This window comes from Giraffa tippelskirchi, chromosome 8, assembly GCF_054371585.1.
Source record: "Giraffa tippelskirchi isolate mGirTip1 chromosome 8, T2T-mGirTip1v1.2.pri, whole genome shotgun sequence".
Taxonomy (NCBI): domain Eukaryota; kingdom Metazoa; phylum Chordata; class Mammalia; order Artiodactyla; family Giraffidae; genus Giraffa; species Giraffa tippelskirchi.
In genome coordinates, this window is record NC_137282.1 from 159,943,719 (window position 1) to 159,967,522 (window position 23,804).

Here is a 23,804-nt window from a genome sequence, read left to right on the forward strand (position 1 = left end):
TTTTATGTCATTTTATGTTGCCTTAAAATCGTATGTTTCTGAAAGAAATATTTATATAGGCCACCCCAGCTGGTTAGTGTTTGCATGGTATATGTTTCTCTATTCTTCTGTCAGACCTTTATGCTGTGTTTTCATGTACCCACTAAAAACTAACTAGATTTCTTTTCTTTCTATCTATCTTTTAGCTGAGACATTAATTGATTTACATTTGTGGAAATTGCTAACATGGTAGGTTTATTTATACCATCTTACTGTGCTTTTTGTTCTACCATTTTGTTATCTCTCTGCCCTTGGGTGTTTCCCCCCCCATCTTCTGCATTGAGTTTTTTGTTTTCCCATTTACTTTTTCTCTGCTAGTTTAAAAGGCAAAACTCAAATTTTGACTTTTTAGTGCTTACCATGAATTTTAGTTTGCATCATTAACAGAATCCAAAGTTTTATGTTTTCACTCTTACACCGAACATCAGACTTTTGAACAAAATCTGATTGCCTTCCCTTAATTTATAAGTGTCTAGAATTTTAGTTTTATCTCAGTTCCAAAATAGTCATTGTATACAGTCAGTATTTGTTTAAATTTACCTATAAGTTTACTGTCTTATTATCCTTGAAAGTTAGCTGGGTATACAAGTCTAGATTGACAATTATTTTCTCTCATTTTTTAATAATACTGTTCCACTATTGTCTTGTTTCCATTGTTGCTTCTGAAATGACACTTGTCAGTTGATCAGTATTCCTTTGTAGGTAACCAGTCTTCTCTTTCAGGTTATGTTTAAGTTCTTTATCTCTGACATTCTGCAATCAAATGTCATTATACTACAATCTGTCTGCTGTAGATTTCTTTTTATTAACCTACTCAGATTCACTGAGCTTCTTGAATCTGAGAATTGGTGCCTTTCGTGAATTATGAAAAATTTTCAACTTTTACCTCTTTAAGTAATACACCTTTGTGTTTTCTCAATTCTCTCCTTTAGGAAATCAAATTAAACTTAAGTTTTACCATCTCACTCTGTTCTTTATATCTCATAATCTCTATTTCATATTTTTCTATCTCATTTTCTCTGTGTTGAACACTAGATAATTTCCCTACCTCCATTGTCCAGCTCACTAATTGTGTCTTCTCTCTGTCTCTAGTGTATTTAACCTGTCTGTTGTTTTTAATTGTGATTATATTTTTTCATTTCCAGAAATGTTGTTTGGTTTTTTCTCAAACTTTCTTGGTCATTTGGGGTAGTTCCTCTATTCTCTCTTTCTTTTCTTTTAGCATATTAAATGTTCTTATTTTACATTCTGTATATGATAATTTCAATATTTTTATCCTTTTTTTTTGTGGATTTGAATCTATAGTTTGTTTTGTCTGAAACAAGTGTATGACTTGCTTTCTGATGTGGTCAGTGAATTTTCATTGTGAATTGACATTGCCTTGAACTCCATTTTGGGGGATTTTTGATGTGCTCCAACAGAGACGTTTGCTCTGTTTTGTTTTTTTTTTCCTAGCACCTCCGTTTTGTTTCTCTTGGCCCTGCTAACCCTGGACCACTTCAGGGTCAGCGTCCCCTTGGGTTCCCCGCTGCGCCCTCCCTGTCCTTGGGTGCGTATGTGTGCTCACTGGCACGCACAAGCCTTGTGAATTTCCTCCTTAGATATACAACAGTGTCAGGCCATGATAAGACATTCCTGGAGACTTTTTTCATCCTTCATATCTCTACTTGGAACACAGATGAGAAACTTAAGGTGTTTTCCTAGTTCACTCACTGAGAGATGCCTTTTGGGGAGTCATCAGTGGTGCTGCGGTCCAGCGCAGTCCCTGCTGTGGACTGAATCGTGTCTCCGAATTCATATGTTGAAGCCCCAGGCCCCATTACGTCTGTATTTGGAGATGGAGCTTGTAACTAGGTAATTAAGGTTGAATGGGGTCGCAAGAGTGGGGCCCTGGTGATCTGACAGAACCTGTGTTCTTACATGAAGAGACCCTTTCTCCGTGTGCACACAGAAAAGGTCGTGTGGTCACAGCCGAAAAGGTGACTGTCTGCAAGCTCGGAAAAGAGGTCTCAACAGGATGGAATTTTCTGGCACCTTGATCTTGGACTTCTTGCCTCCAGAACCATGTGAAAATAATTTTCTTGTGTGTAAGCTGCCCATCTGTGGAGCTGTGTTATGGTGGCCTGAGCAGACCAACACAGTCCCAGGCCGCGATTCCTGCCCCCTGCAGGTATAGTCCTTAAAACTGGGGTCCTTCTAGGCGTCAGGGGTGGGACCTGGGACAGTTATCAGTTCCGCAGCCAAACCGTCTCATGGAATTTCAACTCTTCCCAGTCTGCCTTCAGTTGTTTTCATTAATTTGCCATGAACTCAGCCATATATAAAAAAAAAAATTACAGTTTAAATTTTCTCTAGCATTTCGGGTGTTCAGTAGTGAGATTTCTATGTGAATAGTGTGTTACACGCCTTATTTAAAATGGGTAACCAGCAGGGACCTACTTATAGCACAGGAAACGCCTCCCAGCGCTAAGTGATAGCCTGGGTGGGAGGGGAGTTTGGGGAGGAGTAGATACATGTATGGCTGAGTCCCTTCGCTGTTCACCTGGAGATGTCACAACATTGTTAATCAGCTATACCCCAATACAAAGTAAAAAGTTAAAAATGTCAAAAAATAAAATTAAAGTTACCAGAAAAAAGAAATGGCATGTTAGATAGGTATATGTTGATTTTATTATGTTCAAATTTCCCTCCTAAAACACCATGTCAGTATTCTAGTATAAAGGATGATATCTTTTCTTTCAGTCATTGTGCCTAATATTTTCTATTTGGTGGTTTCTTTTTTTATTATTTGGTTTCTTGTTGTCTGTGAGCTAATTTGATTGTTTCTGTTCTGTTGAATTTTTTTTTTACTATTCGGGAGCTAATAAAAGCAAATAAAGAGTATAGTAGTCTTGTTTTGAACCTGCATAACTCTTACCTGAGTACTTTATTTTGGATTTTTCTTTTCTTTTTAGGACATTATTGTAGTTTGTGAAAATGTCCCAGGTCCCTGTTAAAAGTATGTAGATAGAAGTACTAGATTTGTGGTATTAACCCAAAAGTTGCATGAAAATCTGGATAAATCACAGATGCCTCCAATGTTCATTGTGAATTCTCTTTTTTGCTTCTGTCACACATTCAGTCTGAACACTTATGTTTACTTCTTGAACTGTCTTCTACAGTACGTATGTTTCAATACGTTGGGTTTTGGTTGCCATTGCAAATTAAAAGGCAGAGGGTTTTATTACTTTGTAATTTGGCATAATGACTGCCTTTTCTGAAACTGTACCCTCAGGCCTCTTTTTCGTCATTTTACAGCTGTAAATCTTTATCTCAGAATGAAAAATATCAGAAAAAATATTTTAAATGTTAATTCAGTCAAACTATTTGAAGCTAGGTCATTATAGAAAATGCATTTTTGGTAGCCTGCTTTTAGTCCTTCAGGAAGGTTTTACAATTATTTCATTAATTTTCAACTCCAATTAAATGCAGAGATTAATATTCTATTGACTTAGTGTGACTCAGTCATACAGTGAATAGAGGATGGTAATTAGTCATGTCACTTACTGCCTGCTCTTTCTTATTCGTCTCGTTTTTTTAATTGCCAAAACCGTCTTTTCTTATGACTTGCCTGTCCACCTTAGCAAAGCCGTATTTTCTCTGATATTTTCATATTTGTGTTCCATAAACAAGAGGAAAATAACCTAAGTTTTCAAACACGATGCACTCAACAGGGCAATAAATTAATAATTACACTATTTTGATCCTCACAAAAGTCAGGATTCAAACTATCTGTGGAAACAGTCAAAATCAATTTATGGTGAGTAAATACAATGATTATATCTGTATAACACAGCTTACAGTGTGCTTTTTAAGTGCCTTACAGGATGTAATCTTCATCCTTCTAAACAAGATATGCTCACTGTGTTTTTAGAGGAAGAGTAAGACAGTAGAAATATAGGGAATTTAGTGTTTTGCTCACCTAATGTTGAACCGGCAGCAACACATCAGATAAACAGTACTTCTATGGTTTTAAAAAAAAACTCCTTAATGTGTATGAACTGATTCACTTTTTGCTATATAGCAGAAACTAACACAACATTGTAAATGAACTATATACCAATAAATTTTTTAATGAAAAAAATTCCTAAAGTGATATCATGAAAATCCATAGTACAGATGTGTCCCCCGATTTTTCTTCACAATTACATAGTTTTTTTTTAAGAACATTTCAAGTACCAGAAACACTTAAGATGTCAGTACAGCTTTTCCCTACTGTGCAGCCTTTTGTAAGCCAGATGGCATAGAGTGAAGAAGCAGCGACCTTAGAGCTCATCTTGCTAATGGATGCACAAAACACGGATAAGTCGAGATAAAACCCAAGTGCCCCCAGACACGGTTGAAAGCTGTGGCAGCTTAATGCTGAGATGCTGAGTGAAGGAGCTACTTGGTACATGCTGCCTCTGTAACAGTTTGTAAGATCAACGCTGAAAGCTATGTGTTTTCCACCTTTTTTCATAAAAATGAAAACCCTCTTTGGATTTCTTTTGGTTAGCAAAAACAAGTACTAATATATGTCTTTTGTAAAAGTGAAGAACATGGCACCCTATATCAAGGTCACAGGACAAACTTCTCTGGAACTGACCGATCTCCATAGCAACTGTTGCCTTGAGCCTCTGGATCTAAACCCGCCAGTTCCCTGACCCCATATTAGGTGAAATACCACCCTGTTACCCACCCTGTAGCATCCTAACCCATCACCCAATGCCACCCTTCCAGTAGGAATTTTCTCTATCTCGAGGCTATAAAAATTGGCTACTAGCCCTTGAAAGGGGTTGGCTCTCCCGTGAGCCCGCCTGCTGTTCTAATAGTGTCTCCTAGTCTAAATAAACTCTCTTCTCTCATCCTGTCTCATATCTGGAAATTTTTTTCCATCCACGTACGCACCATGACAAAGAGCATGAAGTGAGCGTCCAGAAAGCAGGGAATTCCTGAATGTGAATTTGAATCTTCTAAAATATGCTGAATTATTTTAAAAAAGAACTATGTCAGTATTTGCTGAATGGTCAGACTGCACCCTAGGCTGGACTATAACAGGAATGCCACTCGAAAGAGACCAGTCCATGGCCCGTCACCAGGTGAAAGCGAAAGGGCTGAGTGTGCGGTCCAGCCCCTTGCGGTGTGTTGGGGCCCCAAAACCAGCAGATCCACTCTGCCGCCAACGTAGGCAGTACTGCGCCTTTAAAAAATTCAAGTGAACGGAGAATATGTGGCTTCAATTGTTTTTCTCCCAAAACTTAAGTCAGTCTAGTTGAAATCAGGCGGGCATGGAAAAGTTAATCTTCATAGAAGTGTTAACACGATTTATGCGTGAAAAATTCACTATGATAGAAGTCAGTGTCATCTGCAAATAAGAGTTTTACTTTTTCTGTGATATTACCTATCAGAGACTCCATCAGAAATAACTTTTAGAACTAATAAATTCAGTAAACCTGCAGGATATAAAATCAGTATCCAAAAATGTGCTGTGTTTCTGCTCACTAACAAGGAACTATCAGAAAGAAATTAAGAGAGTTTCCCTGGTGACTCAGTGGTAAAGATTCCGCCTGCCAGTGCAGGGGACACACACGGTTGCGATCCCTGGTCTGGAAGATGCCACATACAGTGGAGCAGCCAAGCCTGTGCGCCTCAGCTGCTGACGTGCACACGCCTGGAGCCTGTGCTAGAGAAACCACTGCAGTGAGACATCTGCCCCGCAACTAGAGAACAGCCCTCGCCCTCTGCAACTGAAGAAGGCTCGCTCACAGCAATGAAGACCCAGCACAGCCAAAAATAAAAATCTAAAAAAGAATCTAAGAAAACAATCTCACAGTTGCATCAGAAAGAATAAAATACCTGGGAGTAAGTGTAAAGAGATGAAAGATTTGTACACTGAAAACCACAACCTAAGTGTCCGATCAGTGGACGAATGAATAAAGAAAATGTGTGTATATATACACGCACAGTGGAATCCTATTCAGCCGTGAGAAGTCAGTCCTGCCGCTTACGAAAATATGGATGGACCTTGAGGATATTACGCTAAGTGAAATAAGTCAGAGAAAGACAAATACTAAATGATCTCACTTACATTTAGAACCTGAAACAAAAACTTCATAGGAAAGAACAGGTTGGTGATTGCCAACAGCAAGAGTAGGGGATGGATAAAGTGAACCAAAGGTCACAAAATACCGAGGTACAAGTTCTGGGGCTGTAACGTAGAGCGTGGTGAGTAGTTGGCAATACCGTATTGTGTATTTGAAAAGTGCTAAGAGTGGATCTCAAAGTTCTTATCACAAGGAAAAAGTAACCGTGATATGATGTGATAGATGTTAACTAAACATTGTAATCGTTTCCTGATATACACATATGTCAAATCATCATATTGTATGCCTTAAACGAATACAATTTTAGGTTATATGTTATATCTCGATAGCTAGATTGTTAAAATTTTTCTTTTTCATAGATCAGATTCTTTTATGAAAGTGTCCATATTGCTAAAATTATAATTCTTCAAAGAAATAATTTTATAAATGTTTTTAAGGCTTACTATAATGCAGTCCCTTAAAATAGAATTTGTAGAGAATTTGAATAGAAAACCACAAATTAAATCTTTTTTTTTTTTAATTTCAGTACTCTGAAGTGCTTAAGCAGCTTTTTTGGAGATGTATCTTTTTTAGAAAAATAGTTTATAAAATTACAGTGAGATTGTGGTCTCACACACAGACAGAAACCTGATGTGGTCAATTGTGTATTGAGTAAATTTGTTTTCAAATTAATTATATATCTAGTAAATTATTAAAATGGAAAACAACATTTAATTTTACTAAGAGAAATGTTGATGCTGAGAAATCTATTTTTTACTTAGGATCTAAAATTTACAGCTAAAAACCAGCAGGTGTCACTATGATGACAGATTTTTTTTTTTTTTTTCTTTTCTCCCTCTCTTAGCAGTTCTGTGTAGATGGGTGCATACCATCTATGAACAAAGATGTGTAAGAAATAATAGATTTAGCAAAGATGTCAAAATTTCAGAAAGCATATATAGTATCTCTGGAGAGTTAGTAGTACTTTTGAGAATTGTATTTTTTCCTTACTTTCTTCATATTTAATACATGCAGGTCTTTAATTATGTAACTGATGTGAAGTTTCTAGAGACAAAAATATGGTAATTGGTGAAAAATAATAATAGGAATTAAAGAGCTGGTGCTCAGGGTATCTTTTTCCCACTAAGTATGGAAGCCAAGGGCTTCCCTGGGGGCTCAGACTGTAAAGAATCTGCCTGCAGTGCAGGAAACCGGGGTTCAATCCCTGGGTTGGGAAGATCCCCTGGAGAAGGAAATGGCAACCCACTCCAGCATTCTTGCCTGGAGAATTCCACGGATAGATAGGGGAGCCTAGCAGGCCATAGTCCATGGGGTCAAAAAGAGTCAGACACGAGTAAGCAACTAGCACTCTCATGGGAGCCGAAGTAGAATTTGTATGCATTTACTCACTGAAGCATTATGCTGTGTCTGGTTGTATTCAGAGAGATGTATAGTCAATAGTAGCACTCCATTTAATGGAGTTTACAATCTAGTTGTGCACATGTAATAATGAAGTAGAAAAACCAGGACCATAATATTACGCAGTATCATAGCAAAGACCGTGCCCTATAAGTAAGCAGTTTATGATTAAAACCAGGGAATTCCTAGTTGGAACTATCTGTGTAAGTTATTATCGGAGAATCATTAGTATTAAAGATAAAATTTGAATTTACTAGGATTTAGAGAATGAAAAAATGGCAGAATATCTGGTTTGGTTTAGTTCAGTAAGCATTTGTGAAGTACCTGTGATCCAGCCACTTTATATTCCTAGATAAATGGTAGGGATTAAAAAAAAAAAACTAATAAGGCTTGGTTTCTGCCCTTGTTTATCGAAAATACAGATGAAAATACTGGCAGATTCCAATAATAATTAACAGACATCTTTGATGTTGAAAACATCAGATAAAACTGGAAATTGGAAAGTTCACTGGCTCTGAGAGTCAGAAGACCTAAATTTTAGTTTTGCTTCCATCGCTAAGTTTACAGACTTAACGTCACTTAGACAATTTTCACATTTTCAACTTTATTAATTTGTGTTCACCCTGTAGTTTAATTAGACTACCATGCGACAGGAAGGTTGCTCTGTAGAGTCAGTTGTGTGACTGATAGGGGAAATTGCTACCCAGCACGTGGGTTTTTGAGAACGTAGCTGAAAATAGCAATTCCTAGTCTAGACAGGGCAGGGATAGTGATGAAGAGCTCGGTTTGGAATTTAAGATCGTGGGAATTTTTAACATCCATATATAGGGTTGTCTATGCACTGTTTATATTTCTTACAACAATAAAATTTAGATAATCTGCCCTGTTGCTTTTTTTAATATGTGTTCATAATTGTTAGCCCAAGTGACTAAAGTTACTATTTTTTTTTTTTTGCTTTTGAGAACACCATCATCATTAGTGAGATCAAAAAGATGTTATCAAAAAGATATTTTTGCCTTAGATAAATATTTTGCTTTTGTATAATTAGTGAGAAAATACCATGGGCTTTGAGTAGGCAGCTACGCCTGTTTAAGGATTTCCCATTTCCTTTCCCAGAAGGTTAAATTGTTCAAGAACAAAGAACGCGTTTCACGCGGCTTCATAGCCCGTGCTTCGGGCTTGTGCTGTGTGTTTAAAAAAGGAAAGTTCTTTCCATAGTATCATGCTAGTGATGAGTTTGATTAAGGGAGATTTGGATTGCCCTTGCTATTTCTGTTCATGTTTGAGTATGAAGATAAAGACTAGATGAGCACATTCTGCTTTTTTTAGACTACATCATCAGGGTTCTGTTTTGTCGTCACCTAGCTTATAATATTTGCTATTTCTCTTAGGGAAGCTTTTGAGATAAACTGCATACTGTGAACGTTGAAACGTGACGTTTTATCTCCCTGAAAAAGAACAATGACTCTGACGACCAAAAAAAAAATTTTTTTTTCCTTTAAAAATTTAGGTCATCTGTTTGGAACTTGGAATGAATCTTTGATAGAAACAGCGATGTAGGTAGTGATGAGGCTTTTCTAGCCCACAAAGATGGTGTGTCTCAGAATATCACAGTATCAGCCACAGAACCAGTAGTATGTAGTGTTGTAAGCTAGTAATCAGCCGCTGTACTGAATGATTTTTTTTTTTTTTGAGAAATATATCCGCGTTTCAGCTCGTGGGAGCTGGACCGTAGCTCTGGAAGCAGCGTGGCCGGGTCGAAATGGGGGAGGCAGAGCCCCTTCGTTGCTGAAGGGAGGCTTCTGCGGCTGAGGCCCCATCCTTCCTGTGCCCACCTGCAGCCTCTGTCCTGTCTCCTCTCCTTGCTGTTGTTACACTTACTGCTTCAAAACAGAGTTCTCCATCTGACTCCCCAGTGAAGGCTCACAGTTTCTGGTCTGGTGCTGAAGAGATTTGGAAGTTTTTTTCAGTGATTTGCTGTGAATAAGAAGTAAGATGAGAGAATTCCTTTTCACCACCACCCGCAGACACATGTCTAACGTACTCATGCTGCTACTGCTGCTGCTAAGTCGCTTCAGTCGTGTCCGACTCTGTGCGACCCTGTAGACGGCAGCCCACCAGGCTCCGCCGTCCCTGGGATTCTCCAGGCAAGAATACTGGAGTGGGTTGCCATTTCCTTCTCCAGTGCATGAAAGGGAAAAGTTAAAGTGAAGTCGCTCAGTCGTGTCCGAATCTTAGCGACCCCATGGACTGTAGCCTACCAGCCTCCTCCGTCCATGGGGTTTTCCAGGCAAGAGTACTGGAGTGGGGTGCCATTGCCTTCTCCGACGTAGTCATGGGATGGTGGTAATTCTTTAAACCCACTGCTGGAGAAAGAGGTGTCCATCTGCAGATTCCAAGAGCTCCCACAGTGTTCGCGCCCTGGTTCTCTAAGGCGGGACGTGCTGTGAGCCGCCACGTTGGCCGTGAAGTTGGCTGCCCACCGGCTGCACTGGGGCTGGAGGAGTGATGGAGCGCTGGGGCGAGCAGCCCGCAGGCTTGGTTTTCGTTCCTTTACTTCCTTTCTCTCTTGCCCCAGCGGATCCCCCCATCACAGACATGAGTGAAGCGAGGCAGGGTGGGGGTGGAGATCCCCGGCCCCCTGGTGTCTACAATCCGAAGAGGAGAGCAAGGCGGCATCCTCTCTTCTGCGTCAGATACGTACATTTGCCTGGATCTCTTGTGTTAATCTTGGGTTTGTTGTCTTACCATCTCACGGGGGTGTCTGATGAGGGACACAGAGTGAGACCACACTTGGTCTGGAATGTGATTCTTAGGAGCAGGTGGGTGTGACAGCCTCTCCCCCGGCGCTCCCCTCCCCCAGTTCTCATCTGGAATTGCAGAAGTCTCGGCACTTGATAGCCTTCTTGGCGGCTGCGGGTTGCAGGTGACCTTGCCCCATGGAGGTAGTCAGGTTGCAGGTGACCTTGCCCCATGGAGGTAGTCAGGGTGTCATCTTCGTAGGAAGCCCAGGGTCAAAGATGCGTGCGTTAGGCCTTATAAACCAGGTGACTTGGTTATATTTTACTTTGTGACTGTTTCAATTTTGTGACCCCCAATCTGTAAAATATTCCAAGATGATGTCAGCTGAGTGGCGGGAATTAAGGAAGGACGGGATCCTCAGCCTCAAATGTATGGTGGGGACCGCAGGGAGAGAGCGCCCTGAGGGGAAGGCGGGCCCCGAACCTGTGCCCCCCTGGGAGCATCTGGTTTCAGTTTTAGTAAAGAAAAGGGCAAGTTCCTCTTTAAGTGTTTGGGAAAAGAAAATTCAAGGTTACAGCAAGTGCAAAGTAAGAGGCAGTATTCAGAGTGGCAGCGGCCAGTGGACTGGCTGATCCAACCCTAGGTGCCCAGTGAATCTTTAACGCTTTGACTAAATGTGTACAGAAGGAAAAATGCATGCTTCAAATGTTAGTTAGAATCAAACTAATTTTCTTTAATTTTTCAGAAGATGAAAAGATGCAAACTTAAAGCTTATGCAGAATCATTAATTTAACATATTAAAAATGTACTGAAACTGCCCCCAAACTGGAGAAGCAGCCCCCGCCCCCCCCAGGCTCCACACTAACCCTTTTTAGCTACCGCTACATCCATCTGCTCACTTTCATAACAAAATGCCCAGAAGGACTGGATGTTCAGTGCTGTCTCCGCTTACCTTCCCTGCCTTCTTCCCTGAGCCCAGTCCCAGCACCCCTCCCAGGCCCCCCCCTCCACTGACACCCCTCTTGTCAGTACAGTACGCCTAGCAGCCTCCTCAGGCCAGATCTCTGCTCCATCCTCTGTCCCCCCTCTGCGGTCAGCAGGTGACCCCTCCCTCCTCCTAGGAGTCCCTCTTCCCTGGGCGTCCTGGTGAACACAGTGCTGCTCTGCGCCCCCCCCCCCCCGGCCATGGGGACCCCTCTTCTTTCAGACCATCGCTTTGCCTCACAGTCAGGTGTCCAGCCTCTTCTCTGCCCTGAAGCCGGGCCCATGATTCTACCAACGCCCCAGCTTGTATCCACACAGCCAAAGCCTTTGACTGTGTGGATCACAATAAACTGGAAAATTCTGAAAGAGATGGGAACACCAGACCCCCTGACCTGCCTCTTGAGAAACCTGTATGCAGGTCAGGAAGCAACAGTTAGAACTGGACATAGAACAACAGACTGGTTCCAAATAGGAAAAGGAGTACATCAAGGCTGTGTATTGTCACCTGCTTATTTAACTTATATGCAGAGTACATCATGAGAAACGCTGGGCTGGAAGAAGCACAAGCTGGAGTCAAGATTGCCAGGAGAAATATCAATAACCTCAGATTTGCAGATGACACCACCCTAAGGCAGAATGTGAAGAAGAACTAAAGAGCCTCTTGATGAAAGGGAAAGAGGAGAGTGAAAAAGTTGGCTTAAAGCTCAAGATTCAGAAAACTAAGATCATGGCATCCAGTCCCATCACTTCATGGCAAATAGATGGGGAAACAGTGGCTGACTTTATTTTTGGGGGCTCCAAAATCACTGCAGATGGTGACTGCAGCCATGAAATTAAAAGACGATTACCCCTTGAAAGGAAAGTTATGACCAACCTAAACAGCATATTAAAAAGCAGGGACATTATTTTGCCAACAAAGGTCTGTCTAGGCAAGGCTGTGGTTTTTTCAGTAGTCATGTATTGATGTGAGAGTTGTACTATAAAGTGAGCACGAAAGAATTGATGCTTTTGAAATGTGTTATTGGAGAAGACTCTTGAGAGTCCCTTGGACAGCAAGGAGATCCAACCAGTCCATCCTAAAGGAAATAAGTCCTGAATATTCATTGGAAGGATTGATGCTGAAGCTTAAACTCCAATCCTTTGGCCACCTGATGCAAAGAGCTGACTCGTTGGAAAAGACCCTGATGCTGGGAAAGATGGAAGGCAGCAGGAGAAGGGGACGGCAGAGGATGAGATGGTTGGATGGCATCACCGGCTCAATGGACATGAGTTTGCGTAAACTCCGGGAGTTGGTGATGGACAGGGAGCCCTGGCGTGCTGTGGTTCATGGGGTCACAAAGAGTTGGACACAACTGACCAATGGAACTGAACTGAACAGCTTGTATGTCCGGCCCTGACTTTCCCCTCACAGATTCACTGCCTGGTCAGCATCTCCAGTTAGGAATCCAGGACATCTGTCAAACTCCAGTGCCTGAACCTCCTGCCCCCTCTTCCTCTCCAACCTGCTCTCCCAGACTTCCCATCTACGTGTGCAGCATCACTATTCATCCAGTTGCTTGAATCAAAGTCTGGACATCAGTTCTTCCAGCAGACCCCGCACCCGACCCAGCAGTCGCCCCGGCTCTGCTTCACTGTGGCTTCACTGTGTGGCTCTTGCTCAGTCACCGGGGAGCCTGCCTTCGGGGCATGTCCTCGCTGTGACTGCGGTTCTCTCAGCTCCCACTCCAGCTCTGCTCTCAGCCACTCCCTGCCATCCCTGCACCGCAGCTTCCTGCCCTGCTGTCGTCCTGTTGCCCCCAGCCCCACCCAATTCGTTTTTCTCACTGCAGCCATGGATCTTTTAGAAGGCACGAACCAGATCTGTCACCCACCGCCTTGAATCCCTCTAATGACACCCTCTCACCTGCAGTAAAACCCAGAGCCCTGACCCATGGCTGACGGGTCCTGTCGACGTCACGGCTCATCTCCCTCCCCGTGCGCCCCACTGAGTCCCCCCTGGCCACACTGCGGTTCTCTCTGCCCTTCAGACGCATCTGAGCTTGTCTCCGCCTGGGCGCCCTGCCTGACATATTCTGTCCTCAGATCCTACCAGCTCCCTAACCAGTCTCCTTAGCTCTCTTCATACGCCCCCTCCTCTGGGAGGCCTTCTCTGACCACTCAGTGGAAAATAGCACGCTCCCATTGGTACCTAGTGTTTCCCTGACTAGAACATAAGTCCTGAGGGCAGGAAGCTTGGCTGCCTTATCCATTCTGTGTTCCTACCTGTAATCCGGGCATATTGGACTTATTCATTGAACAAGTGAATGGATGGATGGATGGGTGGGTGGATATGCTATAGTCTAGCACCCTTTCACCTGGATTTCTTTACATCTGATTTTTTAAAAGTATAATATGAAGCAACTGAGGTATTTCTTAAGAGCTTAATTCTACATTTGGTAATGGATTTTTTAAAATCATTTAAAGATCCTTAAACTTTTGAATGACAGTGCCAAGCATAGATGTTCCATAGAAATGGTTTCCTCTTCACTGATGTGTCTTATCATATGGCACTGTGGCATACTGTTCCAAGGAAAACTAAAATCTTTCTATAGCAACTATTGAAAACTAAAATTGAGTTATAATAGAACTGTGATGTTTCTATTAAAAAATATTTCTACTTCGAAAATGTTCAGTACTTGTCATATCATTAACAAACCATCCAAATAATCATCTCGGAGGTACGATCCTTGTACCATAACTGAATCAGAAGAGTCTGAGAATCATGAGTGCTGGGATGGTTGAGGGTCTGAGTCTTCACCGTCAACTCAAATTCTGCCTCCGCTGCATAGTAACTAGGTGACCCTGTCTCAGTGTCCTCACCTGTAAATATCGGGAGTAAAAGTACCAAAACCTACCCGCTTTGTTCCAGGGATTCATTGGTTAACTTTCGTCACATATTTTAAACAGACTCTGACATGTAAGTGCTGTGTTTAATATTTGCTTTTATAAGTTTTATTATCATCATCACCATCGATTCTAGATGTCCACTAGCAGATTATTCTTTGTAATCCACCCGTAAAAAGGTTGATCGGTCAAGATCATAAGTGGTTTAAGCTTCCTCAAGTGAAGCCCATAGCAGTTCCCCTTGGAGCATTTAGCTCGATTAGACTACTTTCTGTGATCCCAAAATACATATTAAAGCCAAAGGAATACTAGTTTTGTAAATCCTTACATGGCACACCCATACAGCTGGTACCACAAATGATGTCACATTTCAGGAAGACCAGCTAATATATTCCATGGACTCAAAGGTACTTCTCGGGATGAAACGTGTTTGACTTCTAGTTCCCAGGCTGGTCTTTGATTCAGACTCAGATGAGAGAAAACTCTAGCCTTTCAAATAGGTCTCTGCTGAACCCATTTTGATAGCACTTAATGTACTGGAGTTACTTATTACCACATTTAGTAATATTGGTGAAATTTCTTCATTTCTCAAAACAAGTTTTGCTTACACCCTTTCAAAAGAATGTTATTGGTATGTGGGTAGGTTGTCTGGGGCCAGCCTCTTATCTAGAGACCAGATTCAAAAAGTCTGAGTTCATCGAAGTGACTTAGGCTGCATGCTCTTGTTTTGTTTAATAAGCATGTATTGGTCTGGCTAAAACACAGTGCTCCCCCCAACTAGGAACAATGCCACACACATCATTTCCTGCAGTAATGGAGTTGGAAGGCAATTATCTACTCACAAAACAGGCTGAAACAACAGTTCCTGATATTCTTCTCAAATACTTTAACTTCCCAAGGAATCCGGAAAAAATAATTCCATGAGACGGTGTTGTGAATGAAGGTATGACAATTCAGTTTCCTTGACTGGAGCCCAGTGGCCAGCAGAAATGAATTACTACCCACTTGGCGTTACTGAGAGGGGCTCTGGCCCAGTGAGCTGCTTATCTTTGCTCCAGGAACCCTGTACTTGTGTGAGGATGGCCTTGGACTCTTTGTTGTCCGTTTATGGGAACCACCCCAGAGAGGACCTGCAGTTCCTGGAACTACACTTGTTTAATGACATTGTTTCCTAAAGAGAATGTGAGACTGCTGTTTCAGACTTTCTAGATAAGGAATGTGTATTCTCTAGAAAGAATCAGTTTAATACAATTTATAGTATAGTGAGAGCTTTCTCAACCCTTTGGTTCGTTTATCTTGAATAGAGATTGGTTGTTGTTCTTGTCCGGTTGCTAAGTCGTGTCCGATTCTTTGCGACCCCAGGGACTACAGCGTGCCAGGCTCCTCTGTCCTCCACTATCTCCTGGAGTTTTCTCAAATTGATGTCCATTGAGTCAGTGATGCTATCTAACCCTCTCATCCTCTGCCGCCCCTTTCTCCTTCAATCTTTCCCAGCATCAGGGTGTTTTCCAGTGAGTCAGCTCTTCACATCAAATGGCCAAAATTTTGTAGCTTCAGCATCAGTCCTTCCAATGAGTAGTCAGGGTTGATTTCCTTTAGGATTGACTGGTTTGATCTCCTTGCAGTCCAAGGGACTCTCAAGAGTCTTCTCCAACACCACAGTTTGATTGGTAGATACTCATAATAAGAGCTGTCTTTTCTGTGATCCTTAACCATGAAGGCGTCGCCCAGGTAGCCTAATAATGTTCATGGCAAACGTTAGCAATTAAGATGAATATTCAGACAGTGCCTTCTGGAATTCTCATCTGACAGAAACCTTTGCAACACATTTCATCAGGGATACACACACAGGTTTTCTTCTTCATGTCCTGAGACAAAACCGGGCAGTCATTTGGATGGTGATCCTGGATGATGCCAATTGTAAAGGTATTTGGACACTTCAGGGAATTAACTGCCTTGAATTTCATCTGATTGTTTGTATTGACACACCCCTCGTTACTAAATAAAAGGTGTAATATATTGTGTGCAAGTGTCACCAGCGTGACAGCAGAATGAAAAGGAGCTTGAGACACTGTAATTACTCTAGAGGCTGTCTCCAGAAGTCTGTCTCAGAAAGGTAGGCTATTTTCAGTCTGATTGTCTGGGCTTCATAGGTATTCTCCCTGCCTGGAATATTAGGCATTTATTTAGTGTCTTTTCATTCAAATTGTTGTTGCTGTTGTTGAGTCTCTCAGTTGTGTCCGCCTCCTGCGACCCCGTGGACTGTGGCCTACCAGACTCTTCTGTCCATGGGATTTTCCAGGCAAGAAGACTGAGCAGGTTGCCATTTCCTTTTCCAGGGATCTTCCTGACCCAGGGGTTGAACCCACATCTGCACTTGCAGGCAGTTTCTTGACCACTGAGCAACCAGGGAAGTCCCCTTTCATTCAGATACATCAAGTCAAAGTATTTGACTTTTTTCTCTAAGGAAGTATGTAACTTTTAAAAACATAGTGTGAAACCGGCATTTAAATTGTTTTTTTTTTCTGAGTGTATCAGAAATTGGTTGATTCTTTGGAAATAGTGGAAATAGCTCACCTGAGACTTTCTTCCTTTAAAACGTCCTTCCACTTTGCCCGACCTCACTTGGCTGGACGGTGTTGTTGGCAGCCTCCACCCAGCTCCCAGTGGTCCACGTGTCCACGCTGTGGACCTGTCTCCTTTTGACTAAGATCTCTGTGCAAGTCCAGAGACTCAGATGGAGAAACTCCAGGTGGAAATGGGGCAGTTGGTTTCATTAAAAAGGTAGCAGGTGACACTCAGGATGCCTAGCGAAGAGTGTGATGATGCTAAGTGTGACAGGAGGGCTCGTGCCCCCGCGGGGTGGCCGGTGGGCGGCAGGCCCGTGCGGTTCTGGGTCCTGGCTGAGGTCGATCGGGCGGGTGGAGGAGGGCCAGGCAAGGTCTTGGCGCCCTGTTCCTCCTGTGGCGTCTGCTGGGCCGGGTCCAGTGCTCTTCGGCGTGGTTTAGGAGCTTATGGAGAACAGACTGTGTCTGGAGTCTTAAGTCAGTTGCCCTGGCTGTTTGGCTCTAGTTTGCATCAGTGGAGTCATTCCTGTTTTCTTATCTTGGCTCGCTCCCAGGACTGGCTTAACACACCCGTTAGGCAATTGTATAAATCCCAGTTACCTTCATCATCTTTCTAACGACCAGCTGTGAATAATCAACACGTTGAAACACTTAAATCCTAATGGCTGCCATATACATTTAAGGGTGGATGCCATTAATGTTTTCTAGTATCAGCATGATTTCCTTGGTAATACAGCAGTTCAGTAAGATAGATCACAGTGAAATTCCAGGTTGCTCCTTGTTTTCAATTCATTGTTACCGTGCTGAGTAAAGGAACGATTATGAATTTGCATTTACTGTAATACCTTTTTAATAATTACTTCAAAATATAGAATGAAATTTTTCTAAAGCAAAAAAATCTATCTTGGGCTGGATCCGGGGGCTGCATCACTCACCCAGTCCACATTTATTTAGTTCTTACAGCGAACTTTGTGAAGGACAGGAGATGGAAGTCAAGGATAACCGTGTGCTGCTTATAAAAACTTCCGGGGAAAAACAAAAGCCACGTTACACGACATGGGTGGAAAACAATTCAGAACTAAATTTTCGACCTCTTGGGTTGCGCATGAGGCAGAGACCACGGTGGGCTGACATAGTTTGTTCCACCTCCCAGGGAGCCTTCATGGAAGAGGCAGGATGTAAAAGATGAGGGTGGTGTTATTGGACAGAAAAAGAGAAGTGGAAAAACTCTGAGGAGCGTCTTTTGAACGCCGGACTCTTTGACAGTAGCTTCATGAATGTGATGTCATTAATCCTGCCGAGTTGACGTGCATATCCCTGTGTACTCATGAGGGTATTAAGGACTAGAGAGACTGCGAAGCTTGCTCAAGCTCATACGGCTAGATGAGGGTTGCTAATAAATGGTGGGTAAGCTTATTGGCTCTGAATTTCCGGAAGTTTGGAATTTGTATCCCCTCTCCTCTAAACGACTGACTGTACTTAATGTCTTTGAACTTCAATTTTTTTTTTCACCTGTAAACTGGGGAAAATAATAATAGCTGCCTCATAGATTTAGTGTGATGAGTAAACTAATGAGACCAAGAACTTGGCCGTTACTGACATACAGTACCCACTGCATACATGCTTTAAAAATGCATATAGAGAGAATTTGAGTGAGATTCACACGTACACCTTGTCTGTCTCTAAAGCCTGTCCCTTGCAGAGGGAGCAGATAGGAAATCCAGACAGAATAAGTACAAGCAACATGTGTGCTGAACAGAGGCGAAGCCCCCTCCTGCCTGAGCCGGGGTTGGGCTGGTGAAGGAGGGAGAGCGATGGGGAAAGTCTGCTGGAAGCCGAGGCTGAGGGGCCTCAGCTGCCGGGCAGAGGGTGGTGGCCAGAGGCCACAGGGGCCCCACGAGCCGGGGAGCTCGAGGATGGGGAGAGGGTGGGCTCGGCGCCGCGGGGGGCCTGGGGGGTGGTCTGGAGCTGTGCTTGGGATGGCGCCCAGCACGCGAGGATCCACGCGGCCCTGCGCTGGCATGGGGTCAGCATCAGGGGGGCTCCCGGTGCCACCCTCCCCGCTGGGGGGCCCCGGCCCACTGCCGACGCCCCAGCCACGGCTGCCCCTCGGGGGACCCCTGACCTCCCTGACCTCCCTCGCCTACTGAAGCCACTGTCAACTTTAACTAGAGATGATTCTGTCTCAATTAACAGAAAAAGTCCAGTGTTTTAGTCTACATAAATCACAAAGTTGAATGAATGAGAAAACTGCAGTATACCAGAGAGTCCCTCAGGGTATAATTTTTTGTCTTCAGCAAGCTTCACACACTGTTTTAATGCCAACCTATAATCTACAATATAGTAAATTGACTACATTGCTCAAAAGACTTGACATTTCCAATGTTACATCCTTTTCCCCATTTTTTTACATTTTCACCAGGAATGTCCAGTTTGAATACAGTAATGCCCAATCTTCTTCCTTAGCAATATATCCAAGTGGTTCCACCTCATAGGTCTTATGGTCATCTACAAAGGTTAATATCTGAAGATAAAAAGAAACCAGACTGAATATTTCCTGAGCAAATCCTTTGTTAATTAAACTAAGAGCTCTCATCTCGAGGCATAGGTGTTGCTAACGTATTAAAGGAGCCCAAGTCCTGTAAATTATTAATAACTGTTGTATGTTCAGCCACTGGCTGGGATGAAGACTTGTAGGAGGTGTAGTAACAGCAGTAATGCATGTTAGGAAAGACTGTATCATAATGATTAAGAATATGGGATCCCCAGAGAGGGGTGGGGTTGGGTCCTGACCTCCTCCTCCTTAGCTGGGTCAGCTTTGCATGTTGTATCAAATTATATTTTACAAAAAAACAAAACAAACTTTGCTCACATATTCACATATTTATCCATCTGAGCCTGTCAGTCCTGTGAGGTGGACAGGAAAGGTGTTAGTATTCTCATCTGATGTTAAGAGCTGAGGTTCAAAAAGGCATTAAATAACTCAGCAGAAATTAACTAATGGCAAATCCAAGACTCAGAATCCGGAGCTTTTTCCTCTGCCTCGTCCGGCAGCACAGACCAAAAGCAAGACTTTGATGAATGTAGTAAGGGCAGGTCCTGACAGCAGTCGTTTCCAAGGGCCCATCCACAGATGGCGATGCTACATGACAGGGTTTCCTCTCTGTCATTCAGCTCTCGGGTTGATGGCGAAGTAAGAAAGTGAGGGGCAGGGTAGGGGTTTCGGACAGAGTTAGACTTACCCAATTTAAAGCCCTGCCTTTTACTCTCAGGTCACATCTTTCCTACTTTTTGGTGTTCAGATAGTCTTATGAAATGATGACAGAACACGGTAATTTTGTTTTGTTTGTTAGCATCCCTACTTGATGTAATAGAACTTCGGCAAAACCACGTTGGTCCACAGACTTTGTTTTAGAAAGTTTTTTGAGTTCAGAATTTGAGAATCAGTGCTGTAGCATGATTTCATTATTTTATGTATTAAGAGTTTAGGTTTGCACTGTTACTTAGTTTATCTATGTTAAGCCATTAAACCAGGCACTTGAATTTTTATACAAATTTTATTTTCTCTCTCTTTTTTATTATCCTAAGTCAGTGATTCTTAGCTTTTTTGGCAGAAGTCACAGATCGCTTTGAAAGCCTGATGAAAACCCTGGATTCTTCTCACACCCCCGCCTGCTAAAAGCACACACACGGACAGTTACCAGCACAGGCTGAGTAGTTCACAAACTCGGCAGTCCCGAAAACCGGGAACCTCCAGGCAGCGCTGGTTGGTTTGATTGTATATCCCATTCTGTTTTGTTCATTGTGTTTGCTTTGCTCTGTTTGTTAGGTTTTAGGGCTTATGCGGTGGCATGGTTTCACAGGAGCCAGGATAGAAGGCTAAATGTTAGGAACCATTGTTTGTCTGAAGGTCCCTACCCTTTGTGTGGTTTTTCAGGTAGAGCTGTCACTAGAGGAAGACTGACTGTTATTAGACCGTGTTGGCAAGGAAGTGGGAGCAGTTCATGACAGTATAAATTGATGTTATTTCTTTGGAGGGCAATCTGAAAATACCTATCAGCATTTAAAGTGCACATACTTGTGTTGGGTGTGAAGACATGTATACAGAGCTCTTTGTTGGAGTCTTACATGTATGAGTGAGCAACTAGAAACATAAAAACTTGTCAGTATAAATACCTGGAACTGGTTACATAAATTATCATGTCTTCACACCAGAATATAATGCAGCCATGAAAAAGGACTGAGCAGCCCTATTGATGACCAAATAGAATGATCTCCAGAATATACTAAAATGTGAAAATGCATTTTAAAAGGAAGAAATGCATACACACGTGGGTTTGGCTCTCTCTGGAGTTTACACCAGCAGCTGGTAATGACGACTGGCTTGGAGGTGGGGGCTGGGAGACACGGGTCCGCTGAGGGGGAGACACTTACTTTTTCTGTGTATTGTGGTACCCAAACGATGATAACCGGGTCCTTAATAGTATTCAGTTTTTTAAAGCTAATTTTTAAAACAAATCAATTTTTAAAATCAGCATAGAGTATGAGAAACAGAGATGAAAGAATATTTAGATTACATGAAGTCCACCTAAATGAAAGGGATGTTGCAAAATGAACAGACTTTTTTATTTATTTTATTGATGTATAGTGGGGTTGACATGTATTAATTTCTGCTATATAGCAAAGTGATTCAGTTACGTATGTATATATATATATGAGACTTTACCTATTCTTTTCCATTACAGTTTATCGCAGGATATTGAATGTCGTTTGCTGTGCTGTGCAGTAGGACCTTGCTGTTTGTCCCTCCTATTCGTAATAGTTTGCCTCTGCTCCTCCCAAACCTCCAGTCCATCCCTCTCCCAGCCCCCTCTCCCTTGGCTTCCACAAACCTGCCCTCTGTGCCTGTGAGTCAAACCCACTTTTCTTTTTGCCTCGTTCCCTAATGTGAGAACACGAGGAGGGGGCACCTGATGGAGTTAAGAGCTGGTAAAGGAATAAATCAAAAGAAACAGCTTTTCACACAGTGTGTGGCCAGTCTAAGGAATTTACCGCCACAGGCAGTCCTGGAGGCAAATATTGTGGCTGGATTTTTTTCTCTCTCTCTTTTTTTTTTTTTTTTGGAAGACTAGTCGCTTCTGTGCAGTCATAACACTTGTCGTTATGCAAGAAGAGATAAGGGTAATCAAACCTGCTGGTGCAGGATGTGAGCTGATCGCTGCAAAGGAAGGACTCTCCCCAGCCTCCCTTCGTTTTTGGCTTCTTCCAGTGCCGCAGAATAACATTACACAATTGGCTGGGTTCTCTTTGAAGAATGGACAGTACTTCCTCTGAATCATTAGATATTATCCACAGCCAAGGGAAGAATTGCAGACCTGCCAGAAGCAAAGCTCTTCTATATATATATATATGTTTTGCACCCAGAGTGATGGCTCCTTCAGTTCAGAATGAGGCCTCTTGGCGGGACTGCTCTCCCACTGCTGTACTGCTCCCGAGGTTCCCGGCAAAGAACAGGCTCGAAGGAGAAGAACGGGCTTCAGCTCCCCTCCCGTGGAGCAGCCTGGCTCCTCGTAACAACACACCCCAGATTATTGAGCGAGCGACTGAATTAGATACTCAGGAAATAATTCATGCTCTTTTTTTCTTTCTCTCTCTCTCTCCCCTTCCTTCTTTGGCTCCAACTAGTAATGAATCCCTTCACCAGGGGGTAGACAGAGGACATAAACTAGTGCCGGCCAGTCTCATTAAGCCCTCGTTAACCAATTTGACATCATTATGGGTCTCATACACCCACACGACTCAAGAAAGACTGCACCCACGTACCTCTCTCTTATGTTTTAAGATCAAGAGTAACGTGTATCGGGTTGACTGGAATTTGAGCACGTAAACGGGGTGTAAAATAGAATATGATGTCAAGCTGAGCAAGCAATGATGTCAAGCTGAGCAAGCTAAGTTGCACTGTAAGAGACTCCGCTGCAGAAGGACTCCGTTCTGTCCCTGCTGTGTGATCAGGTCAAGGGCAGTCCAGTCACATGTGTAAGGTGACTCTCTTGTTAAAGAAATTTCTCCCCTATTTTGGAACCCAGTAGCCGGCCGGCAGGGTAATTTGTTCAATGTGCAGAATCAACGTGCTTCCTTTCTTTTGCAGGAGGGAGGGGGTCCACACTGAGTGGCTTGGGGGACCTTAGCTCTGCGACAAGGGATTGAACCCAGGTCCCCTGTGGTGGAGGCTTGGCATCTTCACACTCGACCCTCAGGGGAGTCCGGCTGCCTTTTCTCAGTGTTCTGCCTTGTGGGGCCTTTGCCATCAGCCAGCAGCTGGATGGCGTCTACACAGTTATGATTCCAGGCCTGACTGGTGGCGGAGCACAGGGGCGTGGCATCTTGTCTGTCCTACAGACAAGATCCAAAACAGTTGGTCGTCCAAATACCCAGAGCCAGGAGAAACTTGCTTCCGTCATTATTGTTTGGCTTAATTACATTAGGAAGTTCCAGCTGAGCTTTTAAAATAAGATCTCTCATATTTAATTATGATCCCTTTTTTGCTAGCCAAGCCCATGGGCACCACGTACAATCCCCGCTTTTCCACCGTTTTAGGAGACCCAGTCCGTTTCCAGCATCGTCCAGTAGAACTTTCTGCGGTGATGGAGGTGTGTGAGTGGTCCCGTTATGGCAGCCACTGGCCGTGGGCTGAGCTCTGAGAGTGTGGCTGGTGTGGCCAAGGGTGTCTGATAGAGTCTGACTGTCTCTGACCTGTAAACATCGATGCCACCCAGCTTCAGTCCTTTATGTCCCAGCCCATCTTGACATTAGTGTCTGAGCACATACAGAAGTGATGCAGCTATCTCCTTCCTTCCTGGGCAAAGCATTGCCATGGGATTTGAGAGCAATACTGAGAAATGGTTTTCACACTGTTTCAGGGGAAGGGGTGCAGTCTTGTCACCACGCAGCGCCTGCAGCTGTGACTCAGATGCTGTCATGGGGCCTGAGCCCCTGCCTCCTACCTGAATGGCAACCTCAATGAACAGTAGTGAGGCCTCTTTTTCTAAGTGGAAAAACCTCGAGCAGA

At 43.1% G+C, this 23,804-nt stretch overlaps 2 protein-coding genes across 2 annotated transcripts in view; both read left to right on the forward strand.

Annotated features, from left to right (window-relative positions):
- The window catches only part of BLOC1S5 (biogenesis of lysosomal organelles complex 1 subunit 5), a 47,620-nt gene extending 25,863 nt beyond the window's left edge, over positions 1 to 21,757 (forward strand). The window contains exon 6 of the transcript XR_014063289.1: positions 21,481 to 21,757. The gene's annotated coding sequence lies outside the window, so the exon portion shown is untranslated. The remainder of the gene's footprint in view (positions 1 to 21,480) is intronic.
- TXNDC5 (thioredoxin domain containing 5) overlaps positions 1 to 23,804 on the forward strand; it is an 86,869-nt gene that overhangs the window by 2,756 nt on the left and 60,309 nt on the right. The window lies entirely within an intron of this gene.